This window comes from Benincasa hispida, unplaced genomic scaffold (assembly GCF_027475165.1).
Source record: "Benincasa hispida cultivar pf3 unplaced genomic scaffold, pf3_genome.v1.1 HicScf113, whole genome shotgun sequence".
NCBI lineage: Eukaryota > Viridiplantae > Streptophyta > Magnoliopsida > Cucurbitales > Cucurbitaceae > Benincasa > Benincasa hispida.
The window spans coordinates 1-15,906 of NW_028325444.1; the positions used below are offsets into that span (position 1 = coordinate 1).

Sequence of the window (15,906 nt, forward strand, 5' to 3'; positions counted from 1 at the left end):
TTAGAGGAATCAGTGGTACTTAAGGAGTGAGATGTAACTACAGGGGCAAAATGGTAAATTGGCGTAGTTGTACTTACGAGCATCTGTGAAGGGTCATCGTACTTGTGATTGGTTATATCTGATGGACACAGAAATATATCCGAATGGAATCACTGACAGTTAACGGATGGTGGATCTCGTTGCTAAAGAGTCTAGTTAGCTATTCACGTACCATTGGAGCTTCGAGCCACAGGTCCATTAGGTCACCTGGGTAGCTTGGATAAAGTAGAGAACCAGTGTTTTGGTTAATTTGAAATGTTCAAATTGACAAGAGAAAGTTCAATTATATATGATATAATTAGACTGGTTAATTATATATGATATAATTGGTTAAATGTATGAGGTACATTATTTTGGAGGAAATTAGATATAAATATGATTTATATCAAGTAGATGAGAAAATACTATAGTAGATATATGATATCAAAATATAGGATATATATATATAATATGATTCTATTTATTATTTAAATTAATCGATTAATTATTTGATAATTAACTAATTTGTCCACGTTTGGACATGGGAAGTGGGCTGCATAGGTTATGGTAACCGATGAATTAAAAATGAAAATCGTTTTCATTTTTCACAATCATGCATTCATATTTTCGTCTGCGCGTAATAGAATTCGTGAAAACGATTGCGAGAGCCTATACGATAGAAGCTCTTTCGTCTAAACGATTGTCTACCTCACCTTTTCTCAAAACGATCGTATATGTTTTTCTTAAACGACCGTTCAGCCTTTTATACGCGATCATGTAGCTATTCTATACGATAAGCATTTCCACTATACGATAGCACAGTTTCATCTCCCACTTTCTTGTCGTCTACACAGCGTATTGTCATTCGTCCTCTACCAAACTCACCAAAGCCCACTCATTGGGTTTTCATGCCGAGGATACCTGGGTTTCGTGGTGTCGTCCCTGCTGTAATGCTCGTGCTTGTACTGATCGTGCTGTTGCAGTCGACATACCCACCGAGTGTTGGTAGATCCGTTGGAGGGTTTTTGCTGCTTAGGGTTCAGACGTGCGAAGAGAGTCTTCAACTGGTATAAACCCTTTCCCTGTTAATTATTGTGTTCTGAGCATGCCGATAATTAGGTTTATATGCATAACTGTTAGTGTTGAATGTATATCTTTTGTGTTTCGATCACTGTGAAATCTGGGCGATCTGAACCCACTCATGGAACTCTCAGTATGAGATCCTTCAATTGGTATCAGAGCCAGGCTTCTGATACTCCGATTTCATCTGTTGCACTGAAATAACGTATACATTCATGGTGGTCGCATTTCTACACTATTTTCAATGTTAAATTTGTTATGGATGTGCCGGATTAATGGACGTTTTTGGGATGATTTGCCTCGATTTGTTTAATTCCTTTTACATTTGCAGTTGTTTATAAACGCCCCTGTGTTTTTAGGTATAAATAATTGTAATCGAGTCTTTATTCAAAATGTTTAAAGTTTTGAGTCATTTGTCGAAGATATGGGCAAAGGTTGCGGCTCTTCGAGGAAGGAGGCGATCTAGGGTTGATCGCATCGTGCAGAAGAAGTTCTACGCATCGTATTCCATCGCATCGTGAAGATGGAGTATGTGATCGCGGTTGAACACATCGGTTAAACGATGGGGTATGCAATCAAGAGTTGGTCGTATCGGATTGACAATCGGGCACGCAATCGCTGAGTATCGTTTAATGCTCGCGCTAGATGATCGGTTAGGTTAGCAAGCTTCATCGCTTAGTAACTGACTAAATGATCGCTTAGCATCGCAAGGTAAATTGTTTACCAAGTTGCACGCATCGATTAGACGATGAGACGCTCACGTATCGTTTAAAGCGCACTAGACAATCGTTTAGGTTAGCAAGCTTCATCACTTAGTAACTGACTAAACGATCAGGCTTCGCATGGACGATCAGGCTTCGCAGCCTCGTCATCGTCTACGTAATCGTTATCTTATGTTCCTATCGTCTACTGCGTGCTGAACGATCGTCTACCTGTTGGAGTTTGCTACACGATAAAGAACTCTTGGCGGTTCAAGACCTGGTTCGCCTGTGAACCAATTTGCTAGATGAAAAAAATGTAATAGATAGGGTTTTTCATTCTTGTTTTTGGTTTAACAGGCTCATCCCCGTCCATTAATCCTTTGTTTATTACATGCGATGTATGTTTTATATGTCATATGGTATGCACATATAGTAAATCCCACCTTAGGTTATGCAATGCTCATGCATCATCTCTTTATTGTATTTTTTGTAATTTAGAGAAGCATGATTTTAATTATGTAAGAGCATGCTCATGCATCATATAATATAACAGTTATATTTATGCATGCATAAAAAGCATTGACATGCATTATCTTTATATTATAATAGTTATAGTATAAGGGTGAATGTTAGCATGTTTGTTTGGTTATTACGCGTTATATAAAAGTTATAGTAATGACCAGACATTGCATGAAGCATGACACATAGGTTAATTTATAAATGTTATAAATACCTCGTTATGCTTAATATTTTTTAGTTGTTTCTTTTTAAGAGTTAAAGAGAAATTAGAACTAAAAGAAATAAGAAGACATGCATGCTCACATAAGTTTAATTCATGGTTTTAAAATGTTTAAAACATGGATCACATAGACCTAAGATCACGGTTCTAATAAGATTAGCAACCCTAAGGCTTTAATCTTTTAATCAGTTTAATAGGATTAAATTGGCTAATAAAAGGTTAAAGTGTAGCAAATCTATCTATAAGGGACCTTTTGTCTAAGGCGGGTTCTATCTAGGTTGGGGTATTTAAGTTGACGGAAACATAACACCCCTACCTGGGAACTTACCTGGAAAGATGAATTTAGATAGATTTGATGCATGCATGCAAGTTAAGGACAGTCCATTAAAGTGTTTAAAAGTGACTACTTGAACTTGTTCATATTTCATAAACAAACGTTGTTTATGAATAGAGTTTAAAAAGATGACTTAGACTAAAATCAGTAGCCAGATTGTCTAGGTTAATGAATCCCTAGGTAGAACATTCAGTAGGAGGTACTTGGAGCATAAGATGCTTCACTTAAACCTTTCACTTTTCTCTTAAATAGTCCACTCCGTGAGATCTATCCTCGGCCTCGTGGCACCTTTGGCGTGACCCCCCAACAGATGGTGTTTGGGTAGGTCAATATCAAGGTGGATGGAGAGAATGTTCATAGTAAGTGGGAGCGGGAAGTGTGATAGCATATCCTTCGATCTCCCTCGTTAGGTTGAATAAAGTTACTGCGCATCGCCTCGAGGCACCCTGGGAGTGTCCCTCTAAAGGATGACAGTTTTACGCGTTTCTATATATGATCTACTGTAAGAGGATAAGTAACTTAGTCTCTTGTCCTAATCTGTCTTTTCTCTACGGTAAGCGCATTAGGGTGGGACTCTGGACCAAAAAATGGTGGCTGTTAGGTTCAGTTCTAAGAGTTGGTTCTGCCTAATGGTTGAGAATGTCTCATCCCAGTTAAGGGGCAACTGATAAACCCACCGGTGGCATTTGTCCTGACTCATTGAGGCATCATTGCAAAATAGAAATCTATAACTTAGGGTACTTGAAACTGTTTTGCAAAACTAATTGGTTTAAAAGTGGTTTAGCAAAAACTAATAAAGTTTTGTTCGTATTTTCAGCAACTTTTTCAAATGGCTACAACCACTTTATCGTTGTTAAGCGCTAAAAAACTAACTGGCGACAATTTTTCAACATGGAAACACATGATCACGACGATCCTAATCATCGAGGATTTCATGTTTGCTCTCATGGAGGCTTGTCCTCCTATTCCAGCTCCAAATGCCACTCGAAATATTCGAGAGGCATACGAGCGATGGACAAGGGCTAATGAGAAGGCCCGAGCCTATATCTTGACAAGTCTTTCTCAAGTCTTAGCCCGTGAGATCATGAAGTCCCTGCGGAGGATTTTTGGACAACTATCTGAACAGTTTATGCATGTGGCTCTTAAATTCATATTCAACTCCAAAATGCAAGAAGACACCTCTGTTCGTGAACATGTGCTAAACATGATGGTCCACTTCAATGTGGTAGAGTTGAATGGGTCTACCATCGATGAGGGCAGCTAAGTTAGCATAATCCTGCATTCTTTTCCGGAGAGCTTCCTACTCTTTGTTAGCAATGTGATTCTTAACAAAGTGAAAATATAACCTTACAACTCTCCTCAACGAGTTGCAGACATACCAATATTTACTGAAAAGTAAGGAGAGGCAGATGGGTGAGGCAAATGTTGTTGCATCCTCTAGGATGTTCCATAGAGGTTCGACCTTAGGTACGAAGTCTGCACCTTTTACTTCTAATTCTGCAAAGGGGAAGAAGAAGAAGGGTGATAAGGGAAAAGGGAAGGCACCTGTTAATCCACTGCCTTCGCCCCGAGGAGGCGTCCACCAGTTGCTAAGGGAAAATGTTTCCATTGCAACCAAGATGGACATTGGAAGAGGAACTGTCCTCGGTATCTGAAGGAGAAGAAAGCAGCCAAGGGCACCCCCACGGGGCCCGATAGCCATTTGGGGCACGACTTTTTCTCATTGTTCTGAACCCCTGGGTCTGTTTTCAAATTTTCGCCAGCCGGAAAGTTCGCGCACAAAAATTGGTTCCCAGGGCACCCCCACGGGGCCCGATAGCCATTTGGGGCACTAAACGAGCTCCGTTTGCAAAACCGTCTTCACGCACGGCTTTCTCTCATTGTTCTGAGCCCTTGGGTCCGTTTTCAAATTTTCACTCGCAGGAAAGTTCGCACACAAAAATTGGTCCCCGAGGCACTCCTGCCGGGTCCGATAGCCGTTTGGGGCACCAAACGAGCTCCGTTCCCAAAATCGTCTCCGCGCATGGCTTTTTATCATCATTCTAAACCCCTGGGTCCGTTTTCAAATTTTCACCTGCCTGAGTGTTCACGCACAAAAATTGGGCCACAAGGCCATGGTATGTTTTCTAAACTTTTAATTCACTTGCTCTAAGTCCAAACATTGTATACTCATATCTCCATCTAGGAAGTTTTGGACTTTCAAGACAACATTGACTCAAAAGTTCATACTTCCATTTAAGGTCACCCTTGGTCTTGCAATTTCCTCCCCAACAATATTCTCATATAGAGCAAGATCAGTGGACATCGTTCGTCAATGAATGATTGAGTGAAGAATGGGATGTAAGTCATTCACAATAAATTAAATGTCAACATTATCATTAATTTGATAGGTAACTTCAACTAGATTTGTTGTACAGGAAATCAGTCGTCTTCAAAAAGAACGACGTGCGAAATGTGTATATAATCATCACATTTCTTGGAAGGGTTATGCGAATCTTGCCCAATAATTTGTAAGTTTTTCTACTTTAATTAAATCTTTTACTCTAATATGTTTATGCTAATTAAATATGTATGTTCATGTAGAACCTATCGAATGATCCTTCTTATCGGGTGACTTTATGGAAAGAAGCAAGAAAAGGAAAAAATAAAGAATACTTTGATGAAGCTACTTGAGAATGTGCCAATCAAATTGTATGTTTATATTGTGCAAAGTTAAGATGACATAATATAATGTTTAAAACTTGTGATGATATAGATATTGTGTGAAAATTGTAATATGGTTTACAAGATAAATCGGCTAAAGCCTATGAAGGTGAAGATGTTTTGACCAAAGCATTGGGTACAGAGGAACAGGTGGGACGTGTTAGAGGAATGGGTGATTTTGTTTCTCATTCCCAATATTTTAAATTAGTAAAACCAAAGTCCTTAATGAGCCAAGAAATTGAAGGAGGCTCTAGTGAAAAAAATGTTTGACATGGTAAATTGTCAAGAGAAAGAACACACAATAGACAATCTCATTAGTCCAAATCATTTGTTGGAAGTGTTGCACTAAGTGCATTTGAAGAAAAAGATACTAAGAAGATGCCTAAAGAAGATATAGAGATAATTTATTTGTTGTGACTTTTGAATTTTAATCATATTAGACGTGTTTAACCATGCATGACATAAGTTCTTTTAAATTTGGTAAGGGGACACCATGTCACTTGGCTATAGGAACTGTAGATAATATTATTGCAATAGCCACAACATTTGATGATGATGTGTCATGCTTAACTGTTAAAGTTCTGATTGACATTGCCATTGGAGAAGATTTGCCTATACCAATTCATGTGAAGGGTAAAATAGAGTCCTTACATCAAGCAATGGGCAACTTCGTAACATGGCCTTGTGAACTTGTAGTTATGGTTGACGAGAAAAAAAGTATGCCTCTTTTTCAGTATATGAGTTTGGTTATTTATTATTTTTCCTACTTTGAATTTTTGTAACTTTGGTTATGGTAGGACCATTCAACAATTAAGAGCTTTCGCCAGTCCTGCAAATATACTGATGCCAATGGTACCATCAAACTCTTGAATGGACATGCCATGCATAACATGAATGATGTAGACATGATCCGTATCACTTTGGACGAGCATATAACATGGAAGAGACAATTTATTTATTTAGGTTGCGATGATCTGATCCAATGTTGCAATATGGTTGAAATAGGCTACATGTGTATTTTGACATACATTGCGTAAGTATTACTCATCTAGATTCACTCATGTATACTTTGTTTCATGTTTAAATAATAACTTTTACTTTGTTTAGGTATCTTTGGGATGAATGTGGTCGTGATATTACGAAGAAGTTTTTTTATAATTGATCAAGCAAGAATACCGCCACATGTGAAGTCTCAAGATATTTGATCCAGAAATTTAGTCAATCAACTAGAATTGGCTAATTTAGACCAATTTGTCCTTATTCCATATAATACAGGGTAAGTAAATACAAGTTCTTAAGTTATTTTTAATTTGCATTATACACGTACTAATATTTCAAAATTGTTACTTATTATAGTTATCATTGGATATTGATTGTAATCAATCTACAAGAAAATTGTGTTTATGTTTTGGACTCTCTTCGAAGTAAGGTTCAAGAGGATTTTCATGGAGTTCTAAATATGTAAGTGTAATTGAACTTTCTTAGTTCTTAGTCGAAGTATTTATGTTTAACTAATGTTTTCAAACTACTTAGTGGATTGAAAACATGGCAAGCCAAACACGATCTCCAACACCATCGGTCTTCTCAAAAATTGAAACCTATATAGGTAAATTTGCATTCATTTGTTAACCATTTATCTAACCATGATCTGTTTATTGGAAGATTTATGTATAATATTTTTGTGTTTATGGGGTATTTGGTGTTAAGTATTCATGGAATTAGTACTAACTGATATTTGTGAATGAGAGAAATGATAGCTTGGTGTAAGTATTTTATGAAAGTCTGTTATTGTTATGCAAATATTGGTGATTAGTGTGTTTATTTCATATTTGATGAGTATATGTAATGGATTGGAAATATTGATTCTTGTTTGTAGATAAATTCATAGGTGGAAGACAAATATTGATGGCTTGCCATGCAAATTTTTGTTTATATACTTTTTAATAAAAAAACAATGACGGACATTTCCTGATCCAACACGAGACATATAATGTCGTTTTTAACTTCTTGACCGAAAAAATGGATTCGACAACGGAATTTAAAAAAAAGGACAATAATTGTTAAAACGGATAGATTCTGAGCTTCAATGTCAGTTTAAAAGGCTTCATTTGATTCTTGGTTTTCAGTTGCAATCGACATTAAAAGGATTTAATAACACTATCTTTAATGTAGGTAACAATGCGCTAAAAATGAAGAAGATGAAGAGGAAGAAGAAGTACACTAGTGTTTTAACATGGTTCGACTAAGGGAAAAGGCCTACTTCCATGGGAAGACGTGTTTTTGAAGAAAATGTGAGTACAACCTATTTGTTTTTTCTTTTCTATGTATAAAAACATTACGTACTGAGAGCTCCTTTTTATAAATGTCTAAGGGAGATCAGTTTTTACATGAATTGTATAAAAGAAAGAACACGTAGCCGTTGGATTTACTTTTTCAACTCTCCACCTTAAATCTAGCTTTATATTTTCTTCAAGTGTCTTCAGATCTGATCAATATTATCCTTTTCAGGTACGTCAAAGCCTATCAGCTCGAGGTACTTTTGGCGCTTTAACTTCGACACAGGTTTTGGGAGCCTGTCTGCAAGATTGTCAAAAGTATGATGTCACACCCCCTCCCTAGCCTTAGCCCCCAAGACTTGGAAAGGAGCATGAGGATATACCAGTAGTATTCCAAAACAACATTTTAATTTAACATTTCTCCCCTTATCTATTAAAGATTTTAACATGTTTACAATAATCTATCTAACTTTCATACATAGAGTTCAATTTCCTATTTTCTCCCCTTATCTAACTTTCATACCTTTTTTAAGCATGCTAACTTATGTAGTCCGGGTATAATCTCAGTTTCCATAGAAATTTCACAAACAATATCATGGTAAACAACATAACATCATAAGCATGCATTTTGCACTTACATATGCATTTATCCACATATCAACGCATAGAACTAAGTAAACACTCACCGCAAGCAAGTTTTTCCACTAAAATCACCTTGAGAATATTTTCCTGAGAAGTCCTCCATATCAATTAAAATTCCCCAATTAATACTTGTAATATCAATAGATAATGTCAAAATAGCCAAAATACCATTATATAATGAAAATACCAGCCTACTCTACTCCAATTTAGGCAAAATCCTAAAATTAGCAGGTTATTTGGACTGTGGTAGGCATATGGGCATTTGGATGTAGGCAGGGTAGGCGTGCTATGCCGCACAGAGGGCTGATGCGTTGGGCATGCATAATGGCCTGTTGCGCTGGGCGTGATGCGTCGTACGAGGGAGCAGCTGTGCTGGGCTAGCGCGCGGGATGCGTCAAGCGAGGCACGCGGACGGACGCAGCGCTGCAAGACATGCGCGTAGGGTGTGGGTTGGCTGTGCATCCAGGCTGACTCAATACCTCATCAACGCAACCTTTGTTTCTTTTGATCTTCAATTAACTTGGCAGCCTAAGAACTCAAATGTAACACTCTAAATATGCTCTCAACACAAGTTTTTTTTATGATGGTATTAATAAATCCCTTTCGTCCAACCCCTCTATTTATAGCCATTCCAAACTCACCTCTTTGTGACAACCCAACTCCTATTTGTCTCTGGAGCTGTCAACACTTAGCCTACCCAGCCTAGCCTTGAGTTGTTCTCATCTTAGCTTGCCAGCCAAAATTCCCTTTTTTGCATGAAATCTCCTTCACCCACCTTCTGCTTAGTGTGATAAGACTTTCATTGCATGAAATCTCCTTTGTCCACCTCCTGTTAGAACTTTGTGTGATCCTCCTTTTTCTACCTAAATTACTTAAATACTTAAACATATTTCTCTACTTAAATTGTTTAAGACTTATGCTCGTATAACTATTGGCATCTTTCCTTAGAGTTTTTCCACCAATTAGCCTTACCTTTTGTCCTTAACACATAGCAACTCACCCTTCCTTCATCAAAGTCCCATTTAGCCATCGCATGAGTCGGCCATCACCAACGCATAGAGTGGCCGCGCACCCTCGATGCATGGCTTGCTAGGTATGCTTGCTCGGCCTACTAAGCATGGATGCACGGTGTTGACCATCGACCCATAGGTGTGCTGCCTAGGCGATTGCGCGCTTGGCCGCATAGGCACGTTCGGTCGCATAGGCGCGCTCGGTCGCATAGGCGTGCTCGGTCGCGTGGGTGTGTCTCGCCGCATGGGTGTGCACTTGGCATAAGGCATCGACGCATGGCTGCTCGGCCGACTTGGTAGCGCTTGACGCATAGGATGGGCGTCCGACGCATAGGTAGGGGGCATACATGTTCGACGCATGGGCTGCGCGCTTGACCTCGACGCATGGCCTGTGCACTTGGCCTAGACGCATGGCCTGTGCGCTTGGCCTCGACACATGGCCTGCGCTCCTAGCATGCTCACTCGACGCATGCCTCCAACGCATACCGTGCTTGTGTCCGCATGCCTTTGCGTTTGTTGTATGCAAGCCCTTGGCCATTTTTCAAGTCTTCTTCCTTCCATTCTCCTTGCACTCTTGTGTTCAACATATTTAAGCCTCTCATATGCGTTTGGTCTTTTGGTCACCTTTTTGGATAATTTAGTATTAATGTTTTTCACTCTTTGTCCCAATATCCTTACTTAGGATTTTTCTTCTCTATTTAACCTTCCACTTTAGATTTAGTGTTAGGGTCTTACATATGAATCTTTAAAATTTGTATCTCTCCATTTTTAAGTAATACCTATGTAGAACCTATTGAATCACAAATTTAGCTGCAAATCTTCTCCAAATCTTCTTGTGAGCCACCTCAAGATCTTCCCTACTATTCTCTTGGAGTTTTAGATTGAGTTGCAGGACTCAAAATAAGCTTGAATGAAGGGCATTTGAAGAAGAACACACTAATGCACCACTTGAAGAACACTTTCTTCAACTCGAATTTTTTAACAAAAGCTCAACTGATGCATGCTTGAATTCCACTTCAATCTTCTCTATATATTATAGGACTATCATGCAAAGGAGAAGCCTGCATGAGATGCAGTTCATGCTTGGAGTATTGAAGCTAGAGTCGAGTGGGTTTGGTGTGAGCTACTTGAAGGTGAGTGGAGAAATCCAACTTTTCTCTTTTTTCTCTTTTTCGATTTTTTCAAATTTGATTTCTAAAATCAATTTGATTTTCAAAACTAAAAATTTTATTAATTTTACAAAATTAATTTCATAAATTAATTTTTCAATAAAAATAATAATAAATAATTAATTAAACAATTTAATTAATTCCAATTAATTCAATATCAAACGTTAAATTAATTTTACATAAAATCCACCTTCATGAATTTAATATTTAAATCATATTTAAATATTAATTAATTCTCTAATTGCGTTTAATTCAAAACTTAAACACACAATTATATCTCATATAATTACTAATTCCCTTAATTCTAATTTGAACATTTCAAATTAACTTATCACGCTGTTCTGAAGCTAATCCATTTACGAGCACAGAGGTATCTTGTGGACTACAAAGCATGGACTCCAACGATCCGAGATTAATTGACTAAACTTCTTACACCGAATTAACTCCAATTCGTTAACTAATGGGTCACTCCACTAAAGCCCATAGTTGCACTCTCTCCACTGTAGACATATTATGTCCATTCAATATAACCATGATTAGTAAGTTAACCCTTCACAAGTTATTCGTGATAATGGCTGGGTCAAATGTCCGTTTTACCCCCGAGATTACCTCTTGTTCTTTAAGTCCCACTAATCCTCTAATGAACAATTGGTTTATGATCCGATCAACAAACTGAGTCCCTCTCACGCCAATGAGAGGGTGGGACCCTTGTTCAAGACCCAGAGTCAGCACTTAAGGGAAGAATCTCTCTTATGTTAATTCAACCATTGAACCATTGCGTGTACTTAAAGGACCAATTATAAGAAGCAAGGCAAATAAGATTCAAGAGGAATTCACACTACATCTTCAAAAACTAGCAAATTCAAAGAACCGAAAAATTATTTTGAGAATTTTTTTTTATATAATATTACATCAATGAGTCAAGAAGAGAATGGCATGAAGATGGCACGGGAAAAGTCCTATATTTTGGAAGATGACACGGTTGTCAAAAAAAGTGTGTAAATTTTGTGAAGAAAATGCTGTCAAGTGTGCACTGCATGGGGAAATATGATGTCAAACTTTGTCAAACATGCATATCTACTTTGCCGCCTTCTAGAAGAGATATTTAAGGCAATTTGAAGCTTTCTACGTCCTAGTTTATCATTTAGACTTATAATTTAGTATGCAATTAAGTTTCAAGTTTCTAGATGTTATTTTCTACAATTTATAAATAATTGTATTTAAATGACTTTTGAATTTCTTGGTCTATCCACGACCATTTGGCCTATAAAATGGCTTGTAATGTTCTTCAAAACTCAGATTATCCATAGTAAAAAAGCTTGTACTTATTCAACCCTTTGATGTTGTCTTTACTTTCAAATATTGCTTTAGATTTGATGTTTAAATTAATTCATTGGATTAGTCTTTATTAGGCTAATTCTGTTGTCTTAGGATCTAAGAGTGACAAGAATAAGTCACCCAACCTTACTTATATACTATAGATCATTTTGACTATTTGCTTGAACCTGATCCACTTTTATGTCTCTACATAAAGTTCAAGTACTCATGTAATAGTCATGAATCTTTTAATTTATTGGATTTATTTCTAAAACGAAAATAAGCAATACATATATTCAATAACAACTATTGAATTTTCATAAATAAGTTTTATTGTTTACAAACCACGAGTTTTAAGACATAAAACCCAACACCCAATGCCTTTTGCCATGGTTGGACATATGTCTGCTCACAAGGCTAGCTAAGTAGGATAGATCAGGTCTTGTTGAGACCATGAGGTATATCAATAGGATGCTTGATTAATGCTTAGGGTAGATGAGCCTCTGTCTCTCATATTGTCAATGCCTCGGATTTTCCTTTATTCACCTAAGTCTTTCATGTCAAATTCTTTGCTCAAAAGGCCTCCATGCAAGGAGCATATCATCAGCATATAAAAGTAAGTAGCCATTTCCTTTATAGGTGGTAGAGTTTATATATGCATACATGTCATGAAAGCTCCTTTGAAACCCCGGGCTAGCAACATAGTCATTAAATCTTCTATACCAGCATCTAGGGACTGTTTAAATCCATAGATTGACTTGTTCAAGAGGCAATACAAGTCTTATTTTCCCTTAACTTCATAATCTTGAGGTTGTTGCATATAGATTGTTTCTTCTAGATACCCATGTTGGAATGTTGTTTTTACATCTAGTTGATCCAATTCAAGATCACGTTGGGCTACCAAAGATAGAAGAAGTTTGATTATAGTGTGTTTTACAATAGGAGAGAAGATTTCAGTATAGTCAATATCTCTGAGTAAAACCCTTAGCAAATATCTTGCCTTATATCTAGGCTTCTAATCTTTAGTGATACCCTCTTTTAGTTTGAAGATCCACTTTGATTGAATTAGTTTGCATCCTTTAGTAAGAGAAGTAAGAGACCAAGTGTCATTAACCTTTAAAGAGTCAATTTCCTCATTCATAGCCTCAATCCACAATCTGGCATCAAAACCACCCAAAGTTTCTTCAAAAGTGGTTGGTTATTGATCATTAGGAGCCACAGTGGCATTCAACACAAGATTCATGTAGTTTGTGTCTGCATATCTGGCTGGAGGAACTATATTCTTCTTTTTCTATCCCTTGCTAGAGAGTATTGACTTAGATTAGGAGGACATTCAACACCCTCTACATGAACACTTGATGCTTCCTCTATCTCTTCTATGTTAGAGTTAGGATCTTGTTCTGTAACATTCTCCACCTCAAAATTAATGGTATAAGTTGTTGTTTCTTCTTTAGGACTTTTCTAGGTATAAGTTGATGTTTCCTCTATCTCATTTTCTCTAAAGGTAACATCCCTAATGATTATAAATCTTTTCTCAGTGGGATGCCAAAGTTTGAGCCCCTTCACACCTTCCACAAAACTAACAAACATAAACATAGCAGCTCTAACTTTAAGTTTCCCTTGATTATGATGAGCATACCCAACACAACGAAACATCTTAAGGTCATTTAGATTGGGAGGGTGTTTGGTCCACTATTCTTCAATTTTAAGATATTTAGGGAGGTGTGAGGACTTCTATTTAGTGTACAGTAAATAGGTAGTTGCTTCAGCCCAAAACTTCTCTTCGAGGATGACATCTGACAAAAGAAACCTTACTCTTTCCATGATAATTCTATTTAGCCTCTCAGCTACCTCATTCTGTTGAGGGGTTTGCTTCATTATACTGTGTCTTGTTATTCCATTTTCTTTATAGAAAAGGTTTAAACTCCTCACCATAGAACTCCAGACCATTATCAGTTTTAGGGTATTTGATTTCCTTTGTTGCCTATTTTTCTATCATTGATTTCCATTCTTTAAATTTTCCAAAAACCTAATCCTTTGTTTTTAGAAAATACAACCAGCTTTTTCTTGAAAAATCATATGTAAAGGATGTATATACCTTGACCACTTAGGCTTGGAATTGAGGTTATCCCCCATAAGTCTGTATGGATGTAGTCTAGCATGCCCTTTGTTGTATGCTATGCTTTGATGAATGAATGTCTTTTAACTTTTTCCAACACACGGTGTTTACATAAAGACATTTTATTACTGATCTCCTTGGGCAAAATTCCTTGTTTGGATAGGGCATTAAGGCCTTTGGAGCTAATGTGAGACAATCTGTTGTGCCATAGGTCTGCCTCTGTTAAATCTGAGGTGAGAACAACATTAGCTTCTAAGTGTCTTTATATTTTCTTCAAGTGTCTTTCAGATCTGATCAATATTATCCTTTTCAGGAAAATCGAAGCCTATTAGCTCGAGGTACTTATGGAGCTTTAACTTCAACACAGGTTTTGTGAGCATGTCTACATGATTGTCAAAAGTATGATCTTTTAAAATTTGTATCTTTCCATTTTCAATTTTGTCTCTGATGAAGTGATATTTAACATCAATGTGCTTGGTTCTACTATGATATTTTGGACTTTTCGAGAGGTGAACGGTGCTCTTATTTTCACAGTAGATATTAACTACTGTTTGATTTAATATGAGATCATTCACCAATCCTTTAAGCCATAAACCTTCTTTGATTGCCTCTGTAAAAGCAATACATTATGCCTCTATTGTTGATAAAGTCACTATTGATTGTAGGGTGGCTTTCCAACTAATTATATTTCCCTTAGTAGGAATATATAACCCAATAAGGATCTTCTTTTGTCATTTTCCTAAGCAAAGTTCTTAGTCAACATTCCCAAACTAGGTTAAATTCAGATTCCTCTGACCTTTGATAGGTTATTCTAGCATCCTTTGACCATGTTAGATATCTTAGTATGCACTTAGTGGCTTCCCAATGAAGGAGTATATCAGCATGCAGCGGAAGCAACAAGGATCAATAAGCATTCTAATTCACTAATTTGGCTTTAAATAAAGCATGCTCATATAATAATAAGATGGTTTCAAGTAATACCTTTGTAGAACCTATTGAATCACGAATTCAGCTGCAAATTTTCTCCAAATCTCCTATGAACCACCTCAAGATCTTCCCTACTATTCTCTTGGAGCTTTAGATTTAGTTGTGAGACTCAAAATAAGCTTGAATGAAAGGAATTTGGAGAAGAACACACTGCACCCACTTGAAGAAAACCTTCTTCAACTCGAATTTTTTTAGCAAAAACTCAATGGATGCATGCTTGAGTTCTACTTCAATCTTCTTATATCGCAAGACATCATGCAAAGGAGAAAACTGATCGAACCAACTGATCTCGCTGGATCTCGCTCACTGAACTGATTCAATCTTACTGTTGGCTCATCGACTTGCTTGAATCTTGCTAAAACTCGATCTCTCGTTGAAAACCGGCTCAATAATCTCGCTCAAACTTGATCTTTCACTCCTTGCTCGAAATCTCGCTCGAAGTTGATCAAGATCTCGCTCGAACTCGATCTCTCCCTCGAAATTTCATTAGAATCTCGCTCGAACTAGAAATCTTGCTCAAAATCTCGCTTGAAAATTCCATCAGAATCTCACTGGAAATGAAATCTCGCATGAAACTTTGTCAAATCTCACTGCTCGATCATGGAATCTCGCTGGAAATATAAAAAATAAAATTAAAAGAAACTAAAACAATCTCGCCCAATAACATTAGAAAAACAATAATTACCAAACAATAGTAGGACACGAATTAAAATGTCTAAAAGAAATTTAATATATAATAATCTACTAAAAAAGAAAAGAGCTAGATAAGTGTAACAAAAATAAAATAAAATAAAAAGTAAAACTAGAAGAT

General features: G+C 37.0%; 1 long non-coding RNA gene across 1 annotated transcript in view; it reads right to left on the reverse strand.

Annotated features, from left to right (window-relative positions):
* Positions 1-7,818: 7,818 nt before the first annotated feature.
* Positions 7,819-15,906, reverse strand: part of LOC150031567 (uncharacterized) — a 34,097-nt gene continuing 26,009 nt past the window's right edge. Inside the window, exons 3-4 of the long non-coding RNA XR_016525733.1 lie at positions 15,090-15,706; positions 7,819-8,152 (exon numbers count right to left, since the gene is read on the reverse strand). This is a non-coding gene — a long non-coding RNA (uncharacterized LOC150031567). The remainder of the gene's footprint in view (positions 8,153-15,089; positions 15,707-15,906) is intronic.